The 15,586-nt window shown below is 33.6% G+C and overlaps 1 long non-coding RNA gene across 1 annotated transcript; it reads left to right on the forward strand.

Annotated features, from left to right (window-relative positions):
- Positions 1–3,769: 3,769 nt before the first annotated feature.
- On the forward strand, positions 3,770–5,851 carry LOC136272494 (uncharacterized). Its single transcript, XR_010710501.1, has 2 exons — positions 3,770–4,314; positions 5,557–5,851. It is a non-coding gene; the product is annotated as an uncharacterized lncRNA (long non-coding RNA).
- Positions 5,852–15,586: the final 9,735 nt, after the last annotated feature.

Consider the following 15,586-nt stretch of genomic DNA (forward strand, 5'->3'; position numbering starts at 1 on the left):
GTGTTTTGAAAATATTACTTTACTTTTTGGGCCGTTATACATGTTCCATGGATTTTAATGAGCTACTGTACAAAACATTGCTATTTTACTACACATCAACGAAATGGGGATTGATTGATTTTTAACGCTCACAGGATGAATCTCTGCCATTTAGGTAACTGAAATGTGACTGAATGGCATATCTATGCCATTCAGTCACATTTCCAGACTATTCAGTTAACATTCAGTTGACTGAATGGCAGATATTCATCCTGTGGTTTAATTCAAAATTCAATGCACTGATTTTTTTGTGTAAAAAGACATATATTGAAATTTCATGAACAGGCGCTTAAAAATGTAATCTAAATGCTCTCTAACGCATGTAGATATTAAAATGAGAGAGAGAGAGAGAGAGAGAGAGAGAGAGAGAGAGAGAGAGAAAGAGAGAGAGAGAGGTCTTTACTACACAATAGGCATAATTAAATATCAAAAGAGCCCTGTTTTCAGTACTTTGATTAATAAGTGTTATTGTGTCATTTGAGCTCATCGTAACCCATTTTGATTCTGTTTAAGCTGTGATTATTCAGGTGAGCGCAGTAGGCAATCCACCTACAGCACTGTCAACTAAGCATCCATAAAATATAACATGGACTTACCACTCTCGAAACAACATCGCTTCCTCTCAAATAAATCTACCCCTAGCCAGAACCCAAAGTTAGCATCCTAAATCTGTATTCGAAGCATTCCTGGCCTAGGCTCATATTGTTTTGTCAATTTTTTAAAACCTGTTTCATACATTTTTTGTTATAATTTTTTCATGACCCACCCCTTTTTTAAGGCTAAAGGTGTGTACTTTTCCATTGAGATGTTTGACAGTATGAAACTTCTGCATACGATTAGATGATTCATCTGTTTTCTTTCTTATTATCTATTACAAAATCTTGTAGTTAAGGTCTTCCGTTTTCAACGGAAGACCTTGTACTGATTCTGTTGGTAATTCTTTTTAGGGTCTTCCGTTTTCAACGGAAGACCCTCTTGTTATTCTATTGTTTTTTTAGGGTCTTCCGTTTCCAACGGAAGACCCTCTTGTTATTCTATTGTTTCTTTTTATTATTAGGGTCTTCCGTTTTCAACGGAAGACCCTCTTGTTATTCTTCGGTTTCTTTTTATTATTATTATTATTATTCTTTTTCTTTTCTTCTGACTCCTTTTTTGCTTCATAACTCAAAAGGTTTTTAACTGATTTTGATGAAATTTTCAGAGATCATTGCACGTTAGCGTCCCTCAAAAATGTTAAAGTTTTAAAGAGAACGTCACCTCCGTTTTGACGTGACGTCATTTTTAAAAAATTTAAAAAGTCATTTTGTCCCGGACTTTTCTCGAAAACGCTTTAAGATAGAGGCTTGAAATTTTCAATGGTTATGATTTGGTCGATTTACCTCTGTAATAAGGCTCGAAATGAAAATCTGTCACTTCCGGTCGAAACCGGAAGTGAAACAATTTTTTTGAAAAAATGAATTTTTGGATCGAATCAAAAATGAATATGTGTTTTGTAGACCTTATTAAGCTGAATCTAACACTGAAAGTCGTTTTAAAATCGGACAATGCATTACAGAGATATCGGGGTTTAAAAATTGATTTTTCCGGAAATTTTGATTCCGCGTCCTTGGTTTAAAAAATAGCATAATGTTTATCGTAAAGTTAACTCGTACCAAAAATAATTGTTAAGTCGTACTTAAACACATTCGGATTTTTTTGGTTAAGTCGTTCTTAAAATCAAAAAGGTGTTTGTTAATTCGTACTTAAAATCATTCGTATTTTGTTAAGTCGTACCAGGAATAATTCGATTTTTTTTATCTTTTTATTTTAGTTACTCTTGTTGTTGCTTTAAGAGCTCTGCTTCTTACAGGAACTTCCAGCTTTACTTCCGACATTAACGGAAGACCCACTCGTTGCTTTGCAACGAGCTTTGCTCTAGTTATTATTATTATTCTTTTTCTTTTCTTCTGACTCCTTTTTTGCTTCATAACTCAAAAGGTTTTAAACCGATTTTCATGAAATTTTCAGAGATTTTTGCGAGTTGGCGTCCCTCAAAAATGTTTAAGTTTTAAAGAGAACGTCACCTCCGTTTTGACGTAACGTCATTTTTAAAAATTTCAAAAAGTCATTTTGTCCCGGACTTTTCTCAAAAACGCTTTAAGATAGAGGCTTGAAATTTTCAATGGTTATGATTTGGTCGATTTACCTCTGTAATAAGGCCGGAAATAAAAATCTGTCACTTTCGGTCGAAACCGGAAATGAAACAAAATTTTCGAAAAAATGAATTTTCTGATCAAATTAAAAATGAATATGTGTTTTGTAGAGCTTATTAATCTGAATCTAAACCTGAAAGCCGTATTAAAATCGGACGATGCATTACAGAGATATCGGGGTTTAAAAATTGATTTTTCCGGAAATTTTGATTCCGCGTCCTTGGTTTAAAAAATAGCGTAATGTACAAAGTAAAATTAACTCGTACCAAAAATAATTGTTAAGTTGTACAGTAACACATTCGGATTTTTTTTGTTAAGTCGTTCTTGAAATTGGAAAGGTTTTTGTTAAGTCGTACTTAAAATCATTCGTATTTTGTTAAGTCGTACCAGGAATAATTCGATTTTTTCATCTTTTTATTTTAGTTACTCTTGTTATCGGTTTTAGAGCTCTGCTTCTTACAGGAACTTCTAGCTTTACTTCCGACATTAACGGAAGACCCACTCGTTGCTTTGCAACGAGCTTTGCTCTAGTTTATTATTATTATTCTTCTTGTTTTTCCTTCTGACTTCTTTTTTGCTTTATATCTCAAAAACTATTCAACCGATTTGCAAGAAATTTTCAGGGATTATGTTAAATACTTGTCCCTTGAAGATTTTGAACTTTCAGTCATTAAGTCACTTCCGTTTTCTAGTTACGTCATTTTTAAAAATTTCAAAAAGTGATTTTGTCCAGGACTTTTCTCGTAAACGGTTGTTTATAAAGACTTGAAATTCTCTGTGATTGTAAATCTGCGGATTAACTTATGGCAAATTTACAAAAAAAATTATTTTGTCACTTCCGGTCGAAACCGGAAGTGATTCTAATTTTTCGGAATTTTCATTTTTTTGAGCGAATAATAAAATTATATGCATGTTGTAGAGTTTGCAAAGCTAATTGCAAAACTAAAATTCGTTTTCAAATCGGATGATGCATTTCAGAGATATCGGGGTTTAAAAATTGATCTTTCCGGAAATTTTGATTCCGTGTTTATGGTTTTAAAAATAGTGCAAATTTCACACTGAAAGTAATTTCTACTGAAAACAATTCGTACTGATAATTAAACTATATATAAAACACAAAATTATATGCATATTGTAGAGTTTGCAAAGCTTAATACAAAACTGAAATTCGTTTTCAAATCGGATGATGCATTGCAGAGATATCGGGGTTTAAATATTGATTTTTCCGGAAATTTTGATTCCGTGTTCTTGGTTTAAAAATAGTGTAAAATTCACACTGAAAGTAACTCCTGCTGAAAACAATTCGTGCAGGTCATAAAACCGGACTCTGTTTTTTAATAGTTAATTGAAGTGTTTATCGATACAATTTCGTTATTTCGATCGATAATTACGTTGTTAGTTTTTATTAGTCTTATTAGTTTTAATCGAAATAATTATCGTACGATTCCCCATTACAACTCGCCATGTTTTAACTGCGAACAAACAGCTGATAGCGGTGTGTCTACATTTTTAAAAGAAGACAGATTATAAAGGTATGTTTCAATACAGGATATGTCGTATTGACTTTTTCTTTTCAAAGTATTTGCACTTTTCAATCTAATCCGAGATTCCTCTGACTCTTACCTCCGCTTTTGAAGTACGTCACAATATAAAAGCGGGCGTTAGAGTCAGCGGAATCTCGGAATATTATCTGTCCAGTGTATTTTCACGGTAGCTGCAGAACTGTAGCTCTCCGGGAAAAAAATATTGACAGACCGGAGAGCTACAGGGCCACCCATTCGGCCATTGTAAAAATTGTACATGTATATTTATTGCGCAGAAAAACGTGCGCTAGTTTTGGACTGATTTACCTTATTTATACGCAAATTCTGTGAAAACATCAGTACCATTAAATTCTTCATGCAATTTACTACTGATATCGACTCTTTATTTGCCTCAGACTTTCTCCGAAACACGCTACCGACCTCGGAAAATCAAGTATGTTGAATTTACATCGAGATCGAGAGTCGCCATTTTTACATGTAAACAAAATGGACCACATGAATTTACGGGACTGGTGATGGTGTTTAAAAGACTATCCGAGGCAAGTGAAGAGAGGATATCAGTAGTAAATTGCATGAAGAATTTAAAATTAAAAGCGGTGGGAATCCTAAGGTACACAAGAATAGAATGTTGTAATTAGAGTGCATGTTTGCATGATGATAACTTTACCCTAAATATTTAAACTGTTAAATATAGCAGATCTTTACCATATCGCCTTCACTTAATTTATAAATTAAAAAACTCATGCTTGTGTTTAATTAAATAAATATATTTGACAAAGTAAATATTCAATCTAATTAAAATTAGACCTTTTGTCTCGCTCTCTGTTATATATGGTTATTGCTTGTGTAACAGGCATGTAAAACAGAGTGCGAGATGAAAAGTCTCAAATTCATATTATATCAAGCTCAGAATTTAGGTCAATGTTCCATGGTATCTATTAAACAGTCTTCTCAAGATATAAGTATTTCACAGAATCATTGTAATTTGAGAGATTAGATTATCTTTTATAGATATTGATTCATTTTAGGTAAGCTTTACATGCATATCACATCTACATAGCATGTAAATAATTTTTACTGCATGTGCCTCAGATCTCTCTCTCTCTCTCTCTCTCTCTCTCTCTCTCTCTCTCTCTCTCTCTCTCTCTCTCTCTCTCTCTCTCTTTAATCTTGGCAAAGACTGAAACTGTCAGAGGGCAACTTAATTTTGTGACAAAAATATCTCGATCTTGTAAAAGAAATCCAAAGTGCATTGAATTTTAAAATGAGCATGTATTATTAATCCCTCATTTTTATGCGCATTATACATAGTATTGTTTTTAAAACATGTAATTCGTAAGAAAAAAAAAACCCTCGCTAAATTTATTCGCAATAAACCCCAGTAGAATTGACAAAACATGGTATACACGTACCAGAAGCTTATACTTTGACACTGCATGTTTGGATTGGTAATATTCCTTTGTAGTTTATGAATTGAAATATTGCTGTCGCACTTCAAGTAAAACAAACTCTCTCTCTCACTCCTGCTCTCGCTCTCTCCCAATCTGATATGTCTATACCCAAGAAATTATTTTAATGTTATGATATTATGACTTGATATGCACATTTTTGTTTTTGTACTGGCTAAATGTTAATGTCATATACTGGTATTTGGATATGTCATACTTATAACACTGCATGGTCAGTGTATTTTTTCCAAAAATATTATGTATATGTTAATGTAAACACAGCTATTACAAGTACATGTATGTTAACACAGCTAATTTTTTTTTTCATTTCAGCTTAAAGCAGACTCTTGTTACCACATGGCTTTTACCTGTTGATTCTTGTGGTTTCAGCTCTTGAGGTTAACCTGTCACCTCTACCCACATGCATATTCCTTGTGTTCTACAGACTATCTACCGGTAATTCAAATTAAATCGGATAATGCATGAACAATAATGGAACTTTAAGAAAGCATCATGTCCTATTGTGGTTTGTTCATGTTTGATAAGAAATTATGAAAAACAAAATTAAGGCTGTTTAAAGAAATATAATTGTTGTGAAAATTTGTTTTTCAATAAAAGTATGCAATTATATTTCCTTCATTTTTTATTTTATAAAGATATTTAGATGTGTTTACATAGTTGAAAAATCACCCAACTCTTTCCAATTTTCTCCATTAAGATTACATGTAAGATATGTAAATGTACATTTGACTTTTGAATAACACCAGCAATGATTATTACTTTTGAAATCTCGAGCAAGAAACAATCTATTTTCATCCTTTTAAGGTATATATGCATAAAAAAAGTAGAAAAAAACATGTCAAATTTGAACATTTTTAATTGAATTCTCCTCCGCCTCCAGCTACCCGGGTGTGTTTGAATTTAATTTTATTTAAGGCAGATGTTGAACTTGTTGATCTTACTGTTTTATCATGGTTAAAAAGAGACAAGAAACCAGAATATATTAGATATTTAATAAATATGATTGTTAGCTTACTTTTTTTCATGGAAAAAAGAAATCACATGCAGGAATACTTGTCTATTTATTTATTAAAATGCTACAAATCATTCAAGAAACATAAAAAGATCAAATTTTAGTATCATTGATGATTGTTATCAAATATGTGTGAGAAATGACTCATAGAAATTGCCACAAGTTTCAGAAAATTAGGCAAAAGATTTCAAACCATGACTTTTTATGAAAATCAAAAGATAGGGGGTGGGTATACATGTAAGGGCATTTCTAAGTTATGTGATGCTTTTATCAAGATAATATCATGTAGATGTATGTTGTATTGAATAAGGTTTCTTATTAAAGGTGGTTGAACAACAATTGACCTCTAAAAGGTCAGGTAAAGATGTTTTACTATGGAGAACCCTGTAAACCTGTGTTGAGTAAAAGAAATTGGAAATGGTGGGTTCACTTAAATGGCCATATGTTTATTAAACCTCAATGGAATTGTCAATATGTGGTATACTTTTTTCTCAGAATTGCATTAGCTTTCTTATTCTAAGACAAAGACATCTGGTTCATAAAATGTACTAAGTTAAAGGTAGCAAGGGACGATTTGGATAAAGTACCTGTTAATATTTTTGTAAAATTAAGGTACATCACTACACCTAGACTTATACTTTTTAAGACACTACTTCACAAGATGGCGATTTAAATGTTTTGTTGAACTCTTAATATCGTTCGATTGGGTTGTATATCGTCATAGCTTAATGGTTAAAGTATTGGGTTTCTAAACCGTTTGAGATTTAGTCCGCCTGGAGCTTTTGTTACTGTTTATTGAATTAAATTTTTGAAAATGTAATTGTTCATCCAAATTTGCACATTTTTTGCTTATTTGACTTAAACACTTCTTATCAATTATGATATCTATCATAATCAAGTAATTTTCTGCTGATTTGAGAAAATATTTCAAGGTGTTTTGAGCCACCTTAAGAGATGCTGTACTTGAAGGCTTATGAGTGTTGCTAAGATTCATAAAATGAATTTTAATGATCATCATTAGAGGGATCTTCCTTGTTGGAATTGGTATGCAATATGAAAACCCCTAATGTTTAATACGTACATGAGAATTGAATGGTGAAACTTGCGGCTAAGACTGTTGTGTTGACTTTACACTGTGAAATTGCAGGTTACAAATGGGAGGTTATATAACTCGAAATTTATGTGGATGGGACATTATATACCTATTCACTGGGTATGAGGATGATAGCAAGTTTATTGTCCTCCAAGACAGCCACTATTTCATGGGCGAAGCCAAGTGAAATAGTTGCTGTTGAGGGGGACAATAAACTTTCTGTCATCCTCACACAACACAACAGTCTTAGTCTGTCTTTCTGTCAGTAAATAGATATAGATATATTAATTATAATCCTGAAGAAAACTTAATTTGTTGGCGATGCAGAATTTCTTGATGATAAACAAATTAGAATTATCGGACTTTGAATTTAATGCTGTGATCGGATTATACCAGAGGTGTTCCGAGTTTAAAAAAGGGAAATCGAATGCTGCCGGTGAATACTTTCGTTGACTATTCACCATGGACAGATAGCATAGAAACTATTTCACAGTTAGATGGAATAGCATGTTTATTCATTGTAATTTTACATAGGAAATATTCACAGAAATATAATAAACTTTACATTGCTAAGTTTCTGACATTTGATGGTGCAACAAGCACACAGTTTGGAAGGTCAAAGGTGACATCTTTTGTATCTGACTCCTTTTCGGCTTTATAACTCAAAAAATTTATAACCGATTGAAATGAAACTTTGAGAGATTATGTGCAACTATTATGCCTCTAAGATCCTAAAGTTTCTTTGAAAACGACCTTTCCGTTTTTACGTTACGTCATTTAAAAAAAAAATTTAAAAAGTCATTTTGTCCGCGGCGTTTCTCAAAAACGCTCTAAGATAAAGGCTTGAAATTTTCAATGGTTATGATTTGGTCGATTTACCTCTGTAATATGGCTGGAAATTAAAATCTGTCCCTTTCGGTCGAAACCGGAAGTGAAACAAATTTTTCGAAAAAATGAATTTTCTGATCAAATCAAAAATGAATATGTGTTTTGTAGAGCTTATTAAACTGAATCTAACACTGAAAGCCGTTTTAAAATCGGACGATGCATTACAGAGATATCGGGGTTTAAAAATTGATTTTTCCGGAAATTTTGATTCCGCGGCCTTGGTTTAAAAAATAGCGTAATGTTCAAAGTGAAATTAACTCGTACCAAAAAATAATTGTTAAGTCGTACTTGAACACATTCGGATTTTTTTGTTAAGTCGTTCTTGAAATCAGAAAGGTTTTTGTTGATTCGTACTTAAAATCATTCGGATTTTGTTAAGTCGTACCGGGAATAATTCGATTTTTTCATCTTTTTATTTAAGTTACTCTTGTTGTTGGTTTAAGAGCTCTGCTTTTTACAGGAACTTTCGGCTTTACTTCAGATATTAACGGAAGACCCACTCGTTGCTTTGCAACGAGCTTTGCTCTAGTTATTCTTTTTTTTCTTCTAGACGTTTTTTAAAACTCAAATATCTTGCTTGTTTGTTGTCCTATAAAGTTCAAATTTGCAGAGCTTATTGGTAGTTACTATTTCTCAATATCTATGGAAAATCGTTGATATCGACAATTCCGGTACCGACTTATTCCCCTTTTTCCCCAAAATATAGGCATTCTTGTGCACGCAAAGGCTCTGAAACCGCTCACAGCCTGTGTTACAAAGTCATAAATCTTCAAAATAGAGAGTTTGAACGTTGTCCTCCGAGTTTTGTTTTTACAATTTTCCTCCTTTAAAGTTTCAAAAAATTAATTTGAATTTGTGTTTCAAAAAATGCTGATTTTTTGTTGTGTTTTTGTTATGTAGCTCTTTAGTTTAAAATTTTTTCTAAACACATATAGAACAAAATATGTGCAAAATGTCAAGGACTTTCACTTGACACCATTGAAAAAGGGCTGGCCCCTTAAATTAGTGGTCTAGAGCCCTTAAAAGTCTTCGCTTTATAACTCAAAAATGGTTAATATTTCGCTATAGCTGTTGATAGAAAAGTTGTTCATTATTGTGTTATCAATGTCGTTACAAAACTATTTTGTACCGGTAATGCGTATTATGAGTGTAAAAAGCTTGTCTTGTTAACATGTACCTGTATTCATTTGGCAAGTAAGCGAATATTCTTCGTGCGAATAACGTACATATATTAACAGCTGAAAGTGTTCCAGCATATACGGGATGCTTTGATTCATTTGAAAAAGTGTACATGTTTTTCTTACAGCCTTTTTTTTTAGAGTAACCTCTGTTTAGGTCCTATAGTGGACAACCGTTAAGAAAAACAAAAACGAGAAAATATAAACGTTCTTTTTCTTATCTAGTGAGATACATAAACTAGATTTAAAAAAAAAATAACTTCCATGAAATAGATTTGAGTCATTTTACTGCAAGCATTTCAAATCGACCTAAATTCTTAGTTGTGTGCGTCATTACATAACCCATCTCGCCCGCGGCCGATAAAAATGGATCGCCAAGGTCGCGGCTGGACTACCTAGCGGTCAGCGGTTATCTAATACACAAGAATCGCGTCTGTCATATGTGATTTTACTTAGCAGCAAACACAAGAATCGTACACAATGACATTAAAGCTTACTCTTCTTAATTTGAATTAAACGATAGAATAAGAAATCGTTCTGTTTAATCATAAACTCGAACTGAAGCAGTATCAGACAGATAGATCAACTGTGGGATTAAAGGGGAAAAAAAACTTATATTAATTAGAGTTTATTCATCATACTGCAAACATTGTAAATCTTCCTGGGTTCTGAGCTTTTTATGTGTGTTTTAACTTTACGTAAGTTATCCGATCCCTCATCCGCGGCCGAGGAAATCGGTCGCGGCTGCACTACCTAGAGGTCAGCGGTTATCTAATAACAAGATATATATACAAGAACTGTTTCAATTTTATGTTCTTTTTGTTCACCTTCAATTTATTGAATGAAACATTAGAATGTGAATTGAGAAGCCCCTCTAAAAATTGATAAAAGCGATATTGTTCCAAATCAGAAACATCATCAGACATATATCAATAGTGAATTTGTAATTCTAAAATGTTCTAAAAACTATACATGTACTAATAATGTTATAGATAAACAACGAAAAACCACAAAGATTAAACCTTCAAATGATCACCCCTAGAACATAGCCAAGGAGATCCCGCGCGAGTGGACAAGTGATCCGCGGTAGCTCGTGTTCTTCTGCATGTACTTTATCACACGTGCATGTTTATTGATATTTTGTACGATTCCAACTATTTGTTTATTCGAGATTTTGACCGGTACATGTAAGATTGACTTGTGTTTCAATTTAAGATTTTTTTTTATTTACCCACAAATATTTCCGCTAAATACTGCTGAGAGGTTTTATAGATATCGTAGAAAGTAGTTGACGTCTTCATAAGGTTGCACATAAAATGAGAGAGAGGGAGAGAGAGAGAGAGAGAGAGAGAGCGCTCAAAATTGGAAGCATTATTTAGCCGAATTAAGAAAATGAAACAGTCTCCAAGCGTTCAAGGCAGGATAAAAAAAATCAAATATCAAATTAACACATGCGGTAGAGGCAATTGCAACTTCTCTGGCCTTTCTGGCAAGTTTGGAAAAACACCTCGAATGTATTAACATCACCGGATGTTAGAATATTATACAAAATGGAGTCGCTTCCCATTAAAATAAGTATCGGCAAGAAGTTTTGTATGTCGTTTCTGTGTTATATTTTAGTGTATATTGATACCTTTAATGAAGTATAGCTCACATCTCAACAGATCATAAAATGAGATGTAATTATATCAAGTTTTATAAAAAGGGGGGTCGTCATGGACGCCTAGGTAATACATTCGAAGTGTTTTTCCGAGCTTGCCAGAAAGGCCCGAGAAGTTGCGATTGGCGGTAGAGGCTGACACGATAGAATTGAGGGATTTAGTGATTATTTTTAGAATGTTTACATGTGTTTTTAAACAAGATTTGTTTAGATTTTATCGGTTTCATGATCACAGTGCAAGGGATTTGTTTTTTCAAAATGTGGCGAAGACCCATTTTTGGCGACTACTTAACATGTGTACATTTTTCTCCTCAATGTATGTCACCTTCCCACCCGTGTGTTTATTCGGTCAGTCTATGCTAAGTCAAATGAATCCGCTCCACGTGCGACCGAAAATCTCGTGTCGCGTCAGCGCACATAGCCTAAAATATTGCCCCCGGGCTGCAGATCAGCAATTGATAAATAATTGAGTAACATTTGGAAGGATGCTTTCAATGCAGCGGTCAATTGTTAAACAATAAGTGTTTAAATATTCGATGTCAATCAACCTCACATTAAAGGTGCGATATCGTAATCTGAGAATGTGGCTAAAAAATTAACCTGTTGAACACGCTAAACTTCTATAGTTATGAACAGAATAAAATATATATTATCAGAGACTTAAATAACTTAATAAGTTATTTATGTCTCTGGTTTTATAAGTTAACAGTTTTAAGTCAAATATTAAATAAAATTTGTTCTCAGGATTAGAAGTAATGATATACGACTACATTAAGCAATAAAGTCGGTCGATCGTCATTAAATCATCAGAATACTGCAAGTGTCGACAGTTTCTTATTTCTTTGAAATAATTGTAGTAGTTCAATTGACTTGCAGACTATAATATAGCGACTTTTCTGCCTCCCAAAAATGTATGCATTTAATTGCGATAGATATTTGTTCTTGGGGATTTTACTTATTGTTATATGCACATTGATAAAAAAAATCATTGAAGTTGTGTAATATGAGGTTGTAATGCAGATTAAAACTCAGCTGAATATTTTATTTTTAATCTAGCTTGTCAAAGTGGGAGATTGTTAACTTGTAGCTTGTTAACTCTGAAAAAGTCTAGAACAGAAGAAATAAAGTCTTTATAGCTTTCGCTACATCTTCTTATTTATGTGTACGCGTACATAAAGCTATTTTAGATTTTTTTTTACTGTATAAAAAAGTGTTTTTTTTCCTAACCTTAAATTTAAATCTATAGAAATTCAATATCTACATGTAACATCTCAATAGCTTTGATAGCTTATTACCGCTTGGAAATCATTTAGTTATGCAAATTGACAAATGCCCATGAAAAGACATTATTGGACCCCAAGGGTTTCTTATCCTTTCCGACGATGATGAGAAGAACTCAAATGTGCATACAAATCATACATTTACATGTATATTTATATGAGATATGATAGAAATAATTGAAAAATATAGGTCTTTTTTGTGCCGCACAAAACGGGCGAAAAAGATTTTTAAACCCCACGAAAATAAATTGAGGGGGGGGGGGGGGTAAATAAAAATCACCTTGTTCGTCCGTACGTCGTGTCCGGTCTATATCTTTCTGATGGAGAAACATTGGAAGTGTTCTTACTTCATACAAATAATACTCATTACCTGACGAAGCGTCATGACCTAAACCCAAGGTCATTTGGACAAAGTAAAGGTCACTGACAGGAAAAGTGCAAAATTTGTTTCCGGTCCACTTTGGAATTTCTTACTTCACACAAAGATTGCTTATGACCTGAGGGTGTGTAATGATTTGTTCCTAAGTCATTTAAGGAGAAACATTGGGAGTTTCTATTTCATGTAAAGATTCCTGATGACCGATGATGTGTCATGAACTTGACCCACGGTCAGTTGCGCAAGTTCAAAGTCATATTAAACATGTGTCATATCTTGTATTAATGGAAATGAGTAAAAGCTAGAGTTTGTCATAAAGATTACTTGTGACCTGTAAATATACCCTGCCTTGTCTGACTCACTACTTAAAGAAAACGAACCATCCATTATTCTCTAATAGAGAAATACGTGAGTAATGACTTCTTTCTTAGCGGGGATATCATTTGTGAGCTTGCTAACAGTACCTTTTAGATGGTCCAGTGGGAGCAATGCCCCCTTTCTCTCAACCAAAATTTCCCTTAAGTTTACGCTTAGAAAATTGATTTTTGGGTCATTTCCCCCACCGCCACATCCACACTTTTATTATAATTAAATTAATTATATACATGTACATAAATGATGTACTTTTTAAAGTTATCCTAAACTTGAAGTAAGTTAAACGAAGAACTTGCCTGGTATGAAAATAATACTTTGAAATTGAGTCTCGTTTTCGATTTCTTGAACTTACTATTATCATATTGATAATCCAGTATAATTAAAAACCATTTCCCTTCTCCTTACACTCGCTAGGTTCTGATAGACCTGTATCAATAACAGAATATGCCTTTATCTGTTTAATGAGTAGTGCAATACTCAATCTAGAGGTTACATAGAAAACAGGTATGAATTAATTTTTTTTGTCTCCATTTGAAGCGTTCCAATCAATTTTCTAAAGCTCTAATTCGTAAGAAGAAAATGTCATGTAAAGATGACCTTTTTTCAATACAGGGTCTGTCAGGCTCTGACAAGTGTCAGGAGAAGGAGGTATTTTAATCAGACTGATGGACAATCCTTTCGCGACACGAAGTTGCGACGGAAGACCTACTTGCTTTGCAACGAGCTCGGCTCTAGTTGTCTCTCTTTCTTGGGTCGGTGTAGCAAGAGAGAGTTTGGTATTATACTTTTCGTTAAAGAAAAAAAAATCATAAGAAAGAGTGTTGGAATAAGATTTTGTCCAGCCATATTTTTTTGTATTCAAAGAGAAAAAAAATATTTAATAAACGACTTCATACGAAAAAAAATAATCTTAAATTATCAAGCCGGTGTATTTGCATTGTAAAACCAGTTTGAAACACAAACATTGCCTGGATTAATGCGTCGCATGTCACGTAAAAAACACACACAGACATTGCTAACATAAATTCTTTGTTTGAAAATTACGTATTACTTAGTCTCATACTTTTGATAGATATAGATTTACTATCAGATATACATGAAATATGAAAATTGCAAAATTTAAGAGAAATACATTTTTATGCGACTTCTACTGCCACACTCTGAAAATACTTTTTCAAAAATTTCGCAATTTTAGTGGAAGGTTTTTGCTTTCAATCAGCTTACTATGGAATCACAATTGTTCGTGGGGGGGACCAGTGTTCCTGACCTTCGGTGGGAAGCTATGCCCTCGAATTTACATGTACATGTAATGTATATTTAAAAAAATTTTCCCGATCACACTACACGTACGATCGACATAAACATTCCCACAAAGACAATTTTTTCTACCAACAAACACTGCCCCCCCCCCCTCTCCCCACCCTCCCCACGAAGAAATTGATTTCAAATTACCCCCCCCCCCCCTTCTGTGGAAAAAAGAAGAGAATACTATAAATCTTATACAGTTTCACAATATGGACCCGCACAAGGGTCTTCAGGAGCCCCGATACAGGGGCCATGAATTAGAAGGCCAAAGGACTATCATAAACATGCATTAAGGAATTTTTTCTCGTATATATGTGAGAGTAAAGTAGATTCTGAAGAGGTTTTTTTTAAAAGATCGAATATACTTTCACTTTCAACGGTTGTTCCGTCTCATAATAACTAAACTCCTTAATGAAGGTGGTATGGGACATTACCATATTTTGACCTACTATTTATCGAAATAAACGAAAAAAAAATCAAGTGCTGATTTTCATTGCAACTTCTCGGGCCTCTCCGGCAGAGCTCGGAAAAAAAACCCCTGGAAAAGTCCGAGCGACATAGACCAGGGCACTGAATACGATGCGCAAGGTGCAATAACTCGACTTTAGTTCGTTAACTTGTTTACCAATATTTTTACTTCCAGAAACTTTGTACGCATTTTTGTAAATACCATTAAATTATCGTTAAAGACTAGATGAAGAAGCACTACATGTAGAAATCACACTAATTGCATTTTGAAAATGACAGGGAGATTTCACCATGCCGCACGCATTTGGATTTTTCATCAAGTGCCCGTTGTTGTTTTGAAAAGTCATTTGTATTTAGTTGTAAAGTTGTACAGAACATTTAAGAAAAAATATCATCAGCGGGAATTAAATTTTTTCCATAGATTGTACACTATTACACGGGGGTGAAAGAGGTAGTTATTCAACTGTACACTGTACAATATACATGTATCAGCTTCTTTATCGTGCTATCGCCTACAATAATAATAAAAGCATTTCGTATCCGCTGGCCATGGTTTATCAAATAAAATATAAAGTAGTCATGTTGTATATCTTATTTGATAAAATAAAATATATCGGAAAGGACAATGTCCTTCGCATGCCCTCCCCCCCCCCCCCCCCCGGTCGCCGGTAGATGGACACTCCAGGGAAAAAGGATTAGAGGCCTAG

This window comes from Magallana gigas, chromosome 10 (assembly GCF_963853765.1).
Source record: "Magallana gigas chromosome 10, xbMagGiga1.1, whole genome shotgun sequence".
Lineage (NCBI taxonomy): Eukaryota > Metazoa > Mollusca > Bivalvia > Ostreida > Ostreidae > Magallana > Magallana gigas.